Below are 10567 nucleotides of genomic sequence, written 5' to 3' on the forward strand. Positions count from 1 at the left end.
TGCAAGGGGACGTGTTGTACAGAGGAGTGTGCCAGGGGACGTGCTGTACAGAGGAGTGTGCCAGGGGACGTGCTGTAGAGAGGAGTGTGCCAGGGGACGTGCTGTAGAGAGGAGTAAGCAAGGGGGCGTGTTGTAGAGAGGAGTGTACCAGGGGACGTGTTGTACAGAGGTGTAAGGAAGGGGACGTGTTGTACAGAGGAGTAAGCAAGGGGGCGTGTTGTAGAGAGGAGTGTGCAAGGGGACGTGTTGTAGAGGGGAGTGTGCAAGGGGACGTGTTGTACAGAGGAGTAAGCAAGGGGGCGTGTTGTAGAGAGGAGTGTACCAGGGGACGTGTTGTACAGAGGTGTAAGGAAGGGGACGTGTTGTACAGAGGTGTAAGCAAGGGGCGTGTTGAGAGGAGTGTACCAGGGGAAGTGTTGTACAGAGGTGTAAGGAAGGGGACGTGTTGTAGAGGGGAGTGTGCAAGGGGACGTGTTGTAGAGAGGAGTGTGCAAGGGGACGTGTTGTAGAGGGGAGTGTGCAAGGGGACGTGTTGTAGAGAGGAGTGTGCAAGGGGACGTGTTGTAGAGAGGAGTGTGCAAGGGGACGTGTTGAGAGGAGTGTGCAAGGGGACGTGTTGTAGAGAGGAGTAAAACTCACCGCAGCAGGCTCTGGGGAGGAGTACCCTTAGCAACGGGGCAAGTAGAGCGGTGCAAAGCACCAGAGCCCTGCACGTCTAGACGGGTCTGGCTGTGAGAGTGCAGCAGGCACACGGGTCACCCAGGGACGTGTAAACAAAAACAAATACTACGTAAAGCGCAGGCATGTGTAAGATGAGAAGGCGGGATATCAGAGAAGCTGTAAAAGGTACAATGACAATTCCATAGTGTGCGGGGGTAGCGCCACACAAAGGTGGGGGTAGAGTGACAGCTCTGGGAGGAGACAGGGCTCCGGGTATTGCGCTGTATGGGCCGTATAAGAGACACTGGAACCAGTACAGCGCTGCAAAAGGTGGGAGTCCCGGTGCATCCTTGTAAGACAGGAGGACAGCTGGTACAACGCTGTAAGATACACGGGAACACTTGAATGGACGGGAGAGCGGGTGTAGCGCTGTAAGGAGAAGGGAGAGCGGGCGTAGCGCTGTAAGGGGCGGGAGAGAGGGTGAAGCGCTGGAAGGGGTGCGGGCGTAGCGCTGGAAGGGGATGGAGTGCGGGCATAGCGCTGTAAGGGGATGGGGTGCGGGCATAGCGCTGTAAGAGGATGGGGTGCGGGCACGGCGCTATAAGGGGATGGGGTGCGGGCACGGCGCTATAGCAGGCCGCGCTCTCGCAGTACCTTTCTCCAATCTTGAGCTCGGTGCGGACGGTGCTGCCTCCCCCTGCCCTGCCGCTGGTTGTGGCCGCGGTGTCGGTGCGCAGCCGCCTGCCTGCTCCCTGCCTGTGCTGCTTCTTCTGCTACTCCTGCCTGCTCAGCCCCACAGCCGCCGCTGCCGCGTTGTAAGCCGGAGCCGGTCTGGAGCTGCCGGGTATTGGCTGCGCTCTCCTCCCCGGAACCTCCCCTCTTACTCCAATGCCTCCCACCCTTCCCCAATCCCTCCTCTCGCCCCTTCAATGCCCCCTCGCCCCTGATCTCCACGCCTTGCCCCTCCCCGCCCCTTCCCTGCCTGACTCCTCCCCCTTCCTTACAGCCCTCTTCCCCTTCTTCAATAACATTACCCTCCGCTCTGTCATTGTGTCCGTCCTTCCTTCCTGCGGTCTTGTCTTTCTTTTCTTCCCCCTCGCTTCTGCACGTTTCCTTCTCTAACCCTTCCGCTTACTTTCTTTTCCCCTCTTCTGTCCCCCTTCCTTTCTTCCCACCCACTTCTCGGTTCCCTCCCCACTCCCCCAAAGGCAGCAGGCCGTGGAGGCGCAGCTGAAAGAGGGAGAGCCGGGCCGGGCGGGCCGAGGGCGGTCACGGCCTCTGTGACGCGCCGCTGCGCGGCTCCTCCCAGCGGCGGGCCCGGGTGGGTGGGCTCGCAAGTGCCACTGTGGCATTTGTGTGTTCCTGTGCCACCTCACGCCTGCCAGCATCAGCAAGTTCAGGCCAGGGCCAGCCAGCTGCACGTAGACGTGTGAACTAAGGCAACGGATGCCCCCGGCCTGCACTAAAACTGCACAGAGTTCAAGTTTCATTAGCAGTTTTATGTACAACCAACGAGAAACGATATTTTACAAACAATAGAACAATATTATGAGTTTGTTAAGTGCGTGAAGCTCCCGGTCCTTTCCCTTTTAAAATTCAAGAGTCGCAATAGTTTGCTGTCCAAAGTAGTTTTGAGCCAGAACAAAAAACAAACAAAAAAACAATATAATATATATATATATAGATAGATAGATAGATAGATAGATAGATAGATAGATAGATAGATAGATATCTATATAGATATATATATTTTTTTTTCGTGGGGGAAAAAACAGGATTCAAGGTCACAAATTGGCATAACAATGAGAAAGCCTAACTATCTACAATCAACGACAACGGAAAAGAATTAAGGTGCATCATGGAACATTGAGTCCCCGCCATTTCCGTTCTCGTCATCCATTGAAGGAGGTGCCGTTACAGATGGAGAAGCCCGATCCAATCAGGATGCAGAGAGGATTTGAAATATTGGAGGCCGAACAGGGCATTGACAGTTGGTATGGCACTGAGGAAGGTACAATTACCGAAATGCATTTGCCACATGAAACCTGTATTTTGTTGAACAATCCCGCCTGTGCTCCGTGTCTTTAAAGTTGCTGGCGAGGCGAAAAGGAGTCACCTACCTTACGGAGGCACCCGCTGCTGCGTTCGGCTGCCGGTGAACTGGTGTTGTGAAATTAAGTTGGCGTGCTTGAACCCCCGCTGGCCAGCGCCTGTTGCCTGAATAAGACGCGGACTAGTCGAGTCTGAGGTGACCTGCTCATAGGAGGGCCGCCTGCAGGCGTCCGTGCCATTACTATCAGCGGGAAGCGAGGGGAGCCTGTTCAACCTCAAAATAACATCAATGGACATCGCGCTGTTAACGACACAAATTGGCATAACAATGAGAAAGCCTAACTATCTACAATCAGCGACAACGGAAAAGAATTCAAGTGCATCATGGAACATTGAGTCCCCGCCATTTCCGTTCTCGTCATCCATTGAAGGAGGTGCCGTTACAGATGGAGAAGCCCGATCCAATCAGGATGCAGAGAGGATTTGAAATATTGGAGGCCGAACAGGGCATTGACAATTGGTTTGGCACTGAGGAAGGTACAATTACCGAAATGCATTTGCCACATGAAACCTGTATTTTGTTGAACAATCCCGCCTGTGCTCCGTGTGTTTAAAGTTGCTGGCGAGGCGAAAAGGAGTCACCTACCTTACGGAGGCACCCGCTGCTGCGTTCGGCTGCCGGTGAACTGGTGTTGTGAAATTAAGTTGGCGTGCTTGAACCCCCGCTGGCCAGCGCCTGTTGCCTGAATAAGACGCGGACTAGTCGAGTCTGAGGTGACCTGCTCATAGGAGGGCCGCCTGCAGGCGTCCGTGCCATTACTATCAGCGGGAAGCGAGGGGAGCCTGTTCAACCTCAAAATAACGTCAATGGACATCGCGCTGTTAACGACACAAATTGGCATAACAATGAGAAAGCCTAACTATCTACAATCAATGACAACGGAAAAGAATTAAGGTGCATCATGGAACATTGAGTCCCTGCCATTTCCGTTCTCGTCATCCATTGAAGGAGGTGCCGTTACAGATGGAGAAGCCCGATCCAATCAGGATGCAGAGAGGATTTGAAATATTGGAGGCCGAACAGGGCATTGACAATTGGTTTGGCACTGAGGAAGGTACAATTACCGAAATGTATTTGCCACATGAAGCCTGTATTTTGTTGAACAATCCCGCCTGTGCTCCGTGTGTTTAAAGTTGCTGGCGAGGCGAAAAGGAGTCACCTACCTTACGGAGGCACCCGCTGCTGCGTTCGACTGCCGGTGAACTGGTGTTGTGAAATATATATATATATATATAGATAGATAGATAGATAGATCGATAGATAGATATCTATATAGATATATATATTTTTTTTTCGTGGGGGAAAAAACAGGATTCAAGGTCATTATAGTTAGAAATTAGCATTTTAAAAGCCTTAGAAATTCACAGAAAAAAACAAAGGTTAGAGAGACGTTATAATCAGTCTGAAATTTCACTCCTACAAAACTACAGAAACTCAGCCCTTATAGTTAGCTGAGCTAACTTTAACTCGTGCCCCTGTAATGCACTGCTTATGACCTCACTTATTACATCACTCATGACATGGCCAGTGACATCACTGATGACATCACTGATGACATCTTCCAGTGACTGAGTGTTTTTTTAAAGTTTATGAATGTTAATTAAATATACCAAGGTGTATTGGTGAATCAGTGGGTGTATGAGTGACTAGTATATGGATGACTCAGTGGATGCGTGACGGACTGTATAAGTGAGTTATTAGGTGTGTCAGCTAATGTATGGGTAAGTGCCTGGTTCTGTGGATGTGTGTATCTGTCTGGCAGTTGGGTGTACAACTGTGTTAGTGGGTACGTGAATGGCTATATGGGTGATTGATTGATTGCTGTGACCAGTGGCGGTTCCTCGAGGGAGTGGGGCGGGGCAGGGGCAGGGTGGGGGTCACTAAACTCCGGCATACGGCAGAACAGAGTTAAGTAAATAAATAAATACAACAAATTACATTGCATGCGCTGCATTGCCATTTGGCGTTGCAGCGTTCCTCACAATGTAATTCGTTTTATGTATTTATTTACTTAACTCAGTTCGGCCGTATGCCGGAGTTTACTACCCCCACCCTGCCTCTCGCCCGAACCACCGGGCTGCAGCACTCCCTCGAGGAGCCGCCACTGGTTTTGACTAACATATCCACAACTCAAATTACTTTCAGATTTCACTATATTAATTCACCACTAATTCTTTATGGGTACCAGAGTAGCGCGCTACTCACTGAAAAAGCACTTCAATGCCTCATCAGGGGTAGTAAGCGCTATATAAATGCAATTACAATACATCTATGATTGTCTGGGTGTCTGTGTTTGTGGATGAATAGGTGTGTGACTGCCTTTATGGATCAGTGAGTGGTTGAGTCAGTGGCTGTATGGGATGCTGTTGAGTGTGTGAGAAGTTGTATTGGTGTGTGAGTGTCTGTATAGCTGTGTCAGTGATTGACTGCATGTGTCAGTATGGGTGAGTAACTGCATATGTGAAAGGCAGTATACATGAGTGACGGGGTACCTGAGTGACTGTATGCATGAGTGAATGAATGGGAGAGTGGCTATATAGGTGAGTGCATGCTTCTATCAGTGACTGTATAGCTGAATAAGAATGTGTTACAATTTGTATGAGTAAGTAAGTGGGTGGTTGTGTAACTTTGGATGAGTAAGTGGCTGTATGATTAACTGTATGGGTGTGAGTCTAGGTGTGTGAGTAGTTCTATGGGTGACTCACTCAGTGTGAGTGCCTGTATGGCTGCATGAGTGGATATGTCAATGGCTGTATTAGAGAGTGAGTCTATGAGTGACAGTATGGGTGAGCGAGTGGATGTGTGTATAGATCAAAGAATCAGTGAGTGGGTGTGTAAGTACTGGTATGGCTCTGTGAGTGTAATAAAGATTCTATAGGGGTGTGAGTGGGTGCATCAGAGATGCTGTGGATGATGTCACTAACCATGTCATGAGCAGTGCATTGCGGGGGCGCGAGTTATAGTTAGCTCAGCTAGCTATAAGGGCTGAGTTTCTTTGGTTTTGTCTGAGTGAAATGCCAGGCTAACTATAATGTCCCTCTAATCCAGAGGTCATCAAACTTTTGGATGCCGAGACCCCCCCCTGTAAACATTTTGAGGCGTAAGGACCCCCCTCCTGACAAAAATGTCTAAACCTGTAGGCAGGGCTATTAGAATTATGAGGCAGGTGAGGATCAAATTACGCGACAGGCTTGACTAAATTGTGTGGGAAGAAAATGTAAGTGATGGTATGTGATGCCCCGTATTTTGGGATAGCATTGCTTCTTTATTTTGACATTTTTTACACACTATAACACTGAGGAAAGATTTCACCCCATCAGTACCTGTTTATAACCAAAATACAGCAATTAACATCAGAAAGATTTCTAGTCAACTTTTGTGAAGGGCCTTCCACTCCACAGGAATACGTGCTGTCACATTAGAAGCTCACCTGGCCCTGGCCGGGAGAAGCAGGGGTCCCTTAAAAACCTGGTGGTTTTGTGCAGAGTTAAGCAGTTTACCAATGCAGCTTTTCTCTCACACCCTCCCTTCGACCCCTCTCTCCTCTCCCAATCCCAGATCCCTCTCTCACTTTGCAGGCTATTTTCTTTCACCCATTTTTACAACTTCTGAACTCGCCCCATTCAACCTCTCACTCCACCTTTAATCACCTCTTGCCATTCTGTCTTTTCACTGCCCTAATCTCTAACAGTCTCTTGCATTTATCTCATGGCCTCTCTGGCCCGTCACCTCCTGTGCCCCTCAGCACTTCTCATTCACCTCGTCTCTCCATTCAAAGTTTTGTCTATTTGTATCTTCCATCTCTCCAGTCCCCCCAAGCTCACACTCACTTCTTGCGTGTCCACACTTCTCTTCGGCAATTCACATTTCTCCTCATCCCTGACCTCTTTAATCAAATTCTCTCACTCCCTTGCTGTCCTCTCTCATCCTCATCTCTCCTCACCAAGCATACGGGTCAGACCTGTATGCTCCTCTCGGCCTGTGTCACTATGCTTACTGTTCCCTAATTCAAGAAGGCATGAGTTGTCCGTCTCACTGTTTTGGTGCAGGCCGCGCAGTTATGGAACTTGCACGCTCCTTTGCTTCGCTCCACCAAGAATCTATTATCCTTTAGGAAGATAAAAAACCTTTCTCTATGCTCTGTAGGTTACCCCATTTTGGCTGGTTCTCCTTCTCCTTCTATGTGTTTCTCATTTGCCTACAGGCAGCAGATGGTTATTAGCCCCAGAACATCTTTTGGTAACAGTAGCGCATTACAAATGTAAATAATAATAATAGCGAGAAGCAGGGGAGTCACTAGACCAGAAATTCGGAGGGGACTAACACTGCCAGCCAGAGCTGGTCCTAACACTGGTCGCACACGGTGCAACAGTATTTTTTAGTGCCCCACCCCTGTTTTCTCCTTCTCCATGAATTCTTTCACTGCCACTCACCAACAATGCACCTCATCTCTCTATAGTACCTTTCTGACAAACATTTAATTTTTTTATAGCGCTACTCATAGTTTACTCACACTCAGTTCTGTGATCTGCATGGTACACATTCTTTGTAGCAGGCACATTCACCCTCTGCACACTGTGTGGGTGACAAGAGTGCCAATGTGAGTGCATGGTGAGCTCTGCAACAGTGCAAGAGTAGGGTAAGAGGAGTGACTGCAGGGTGAGTGAGGTGGCGTATGAATTTATGAATTTATGAATTTATGAATTTATGTGCGAATGCAAGTTCAGAATGGGACGAACGAATGTATGATTACTGATGGGCTTGTTTGAGTGAGTTGCATATTGAGCAGTGAGGGGGACAGGTGAGTGAAGTGTCACATGAGTGCAGGATGAGTAGTGTACTCATGTGATGCAGGGTGAGGTACAGGGTAGACAGCGCAGGTGCATTGTGAGTGCAGAGTGATCACTGTGAGTGCAGGGTGAGTGGGTGAATGGTGAGAGTGCATGGTGATCAGTGTGAGTGCAGGGTGAGCGTGAAAGTGAAGGGCGAGAATGAAGAGAGAGTTGTCTAAATTCAGGGTGCATTCCCAGACACTTGAAGTAACTCAGCATGTTATTGACGGCGCGTAGGGTTTAAGATCTAAGTTAAACTATTGCGGCATTAATCAGGGATCGAGGGTGGAGGAAATAAATAATGTGCTGATCCTGCAACAAACTTACAGTCCTATGGTTAGGGTTGCCAGCAGATTATTTTGATGGCCCAGTCGATACAAACATAGGCAGTCACCTAAAGCTGTATTTTCAGCATTTATCTGTGCATACTTCAAACAGCAAATATAAATAGAAAACACTTTTAATTGTGTTCCAGTGCTGCCTCAATGATCCATGACTGACAAAGAGAAAAAAGACAGAAAAGTCACATAAGGTATGCATATATACTTTTGTATTTAAACGTCTGTTAGGTGTCAAGAGGAGGTCTTTCCAGGCTCTTTAAACAAAACAGGCAGGCATTTTTCTTTTGGCAACCCTAATTTATATTCCTTTTCATTAAATGCATTCTCACAGTACAACAGTAAATGTAAAATACAAATGTAAGGAACAGGCAGAGTAGGGGCCCAGGTACTGGAACCAGGAAAAAAACTAAGCATCTGTAGCCAGTTTACAAAGGCATGTAAATATGTAAATGGTCTTTAAAGACCTGTGAAAAACTCGGGTGTGCCGGAGATGACTCCAGACACTGCCCAGCCAAGCCCACAGCAGCTCGAGTTTCACTGCAGCAGCCCGGGCTGAGACACATGATGATGGAGGAGGGGGGCTGAAGCCCTTGTGCCAGGGCAGAAGTGTAACTGTGAAGGCGCGACCCCTTTGTATTGCTCCACGGCCCCCTGGGGGTAGCGCCCCACAGTTTGAATACCCCTGCTCTAACCTTTGTTTTTTTCCGTGAATGTCTAAGGTTTTTAAAATGCTAATGTCTAACTATAACATCTCTGAAACCTGTGGTTTTTCCAGTGAATTTCTAAGGTTTTTTTTAACTAGCAGTCCTGTTTTCAGAGTGGTGGAGGAAGGGGACTGGGCCTCCGACCAGCTCTCAGGAATTCCGATGTGTAGGACTTACCGGAGGTACCAGGAGGGCTTCTTGGCCCCCAAGTACACTCTGCAGTAAAGTGAAGCAACAATGGGACGACCCTGTGTCCCTCAGAACCTGGGTATGGGTATATAAGCAACGACAATGGTTCTGTCGGGTGTGCAAACTATTTCTTATGCAAACAATTAATATCTATATGTTATTTTCTACAATCCTCAAACATTCATATCTGAGCTGTTTTGATACATGGAACACATAACAAAAAGCAAATGTAACCCAAATTGATGGGTATTATGTTTTTTTTATATAAATTGAATCATTTATATATGCCCACACATTTGAAAAACAGGGCTGTCAACACAAGGTAAATTGTAAGGTGATACATGGTCAAGTGACATTTGTGCTCAGTGATAGAGTTTGGTGCGTATTATATACAAGGTGATTCGAATATGTTCAAGGGAATAGAGGCCAGAATATTATGGAGAACACCAGGACTGTTGCTTTATGCAAATTAATCTTTTGCATGCAGAGGCTTGGTCAATCTGGATCATGTGAGGTCGTCAACGTTTCAACCCAATCTATGCTCAATTGAGTAGTCAAGGCAGGTCTTCATCAGGACAAATATGGGGATAGGGGATGACAGCCTACAGAAAACCAGAGTTAATCCTTGTTAGTCAGTCATCATTAGTACCAAATGGTTTGATCATGTGCGATCGTAGCCCAGGCGTGGGAATTCACATCAAATTACCGCTGGTGTGATGAATCTGAAGTTGTTTCTTGGAGAAGCGATGGGGAATTCAAAGCTGTAAAGCGTTGCCAGGCATGAGTCCTGTGTCAACAATGCCATCAGTCAGCAAAGTGCACTTCAACCCCCAACCAGTAGTTCACCAGGATGCGCATTTGCAGAGTGATGGACAAAGGGAACCTGGCCTCCGAAGACCTCTTAGCAATCCCACTGTGTGGGACTTACTGGAGGTAACAGGAGGGGTAGTTAGCTCCGAAGGAAGTACTTGGGGCCACCTACCCCTCCTATTACGTCTAGTGAGTCCCACACAGCAGGATTACTGAGTTCTGATAGCAGGCCATGCCCCCTTTGTCCATCACTCTGCAAACGCGCTTCCTGGCATGCTCATGGTTGGGATATGAAGTCCCCTTCGCTGCTGGAGGTCACGCCGGGACATTGCTGGAGCAGGCCCTGGGGTTTGGCGGTCCCGAGGCCCATTGAGGGCTCCTGGAGGGGGCCTTGGGGCCCCCCACCCATCTTATGTATAGCCTTGAGGAGGTGGTGGTCCCCAGGGGTCTGCTACAGACCACTGTATGTTAATTAATCAATGCCCGGGAAGGTGGTGGTGTCTGGGGCAGTGTGGGGGTGGCAGGAACACCCCCACATGTTTTATTTAGAAAAAGCCCCGGGCAGGTGCCAGTCCCCGTGGCTGCGGGGGGAGCGACACCCCCCCTGCATTTAAAGTTTAAAGTCCCGGGGAGGTGGCGGCCCCTGGGGCAGCGTGGGGGCGGGCAGGAGCCCATCACGCATTTTATTTATGAAAAGCCCTGAAGAGGTCGTGGTCCCTGGGGCTGTGGGGGGGCGCGTGCCTCCCGCATATCATAAAATTTGCTCCATATATAAATGGAAGGGTTCGCCGTGTGGTTACATACATATATATATATATATATATTTATTTATTTTCACTGAAAAAAACATAGGTTTCACATATGTTATAGTTAGCTGGACATTATATGTATTCACTAAGATACATTTAATAAGTCAGT

The 10567-nt window shown here is 48.3% G+C and overlaps 1 protein-coding gene across 2 annotated transcripts in view; it reads right to left on the reverse strand.

The window, feature by feature from the left end:
• SMOX (spermine oxidase) overlaps positions 1-1918 on the reverse strand; it is a 166368-nt gene extending 164450 nt beyond the window's left edge. The window contains exon 1 of one of the 2 annotated variants that reach the window (XM_086964277.1): positions 1695-1918. The gene's annotated coding sequence lies outside the window, so the exon portion shown is untranslated. Of the gene's footprint in view, positions 1-1314; positions 1586-1694 lie in introns of those variants that run through there. The other variant, XM_086964276.1, reaches the window with a different exon arrangement.
• Between the last annotated feature and the right edge of the window lie 8649 nt (positions 1919-10567).

This window comes from Lissotriton vulgaris, chromosome 3_2 (genome assembly GCF_964263255.1).
Source record: "Lissotriton vulgaris chromosome 3_2, aLisVul1.2, whole genome shotgun sequence".
NCBI lineage: Eukaryota > Metazoa > Chordata > Amphibia > Caudata > Salamandridae > Lissotriton > Lissotriton vulgaris.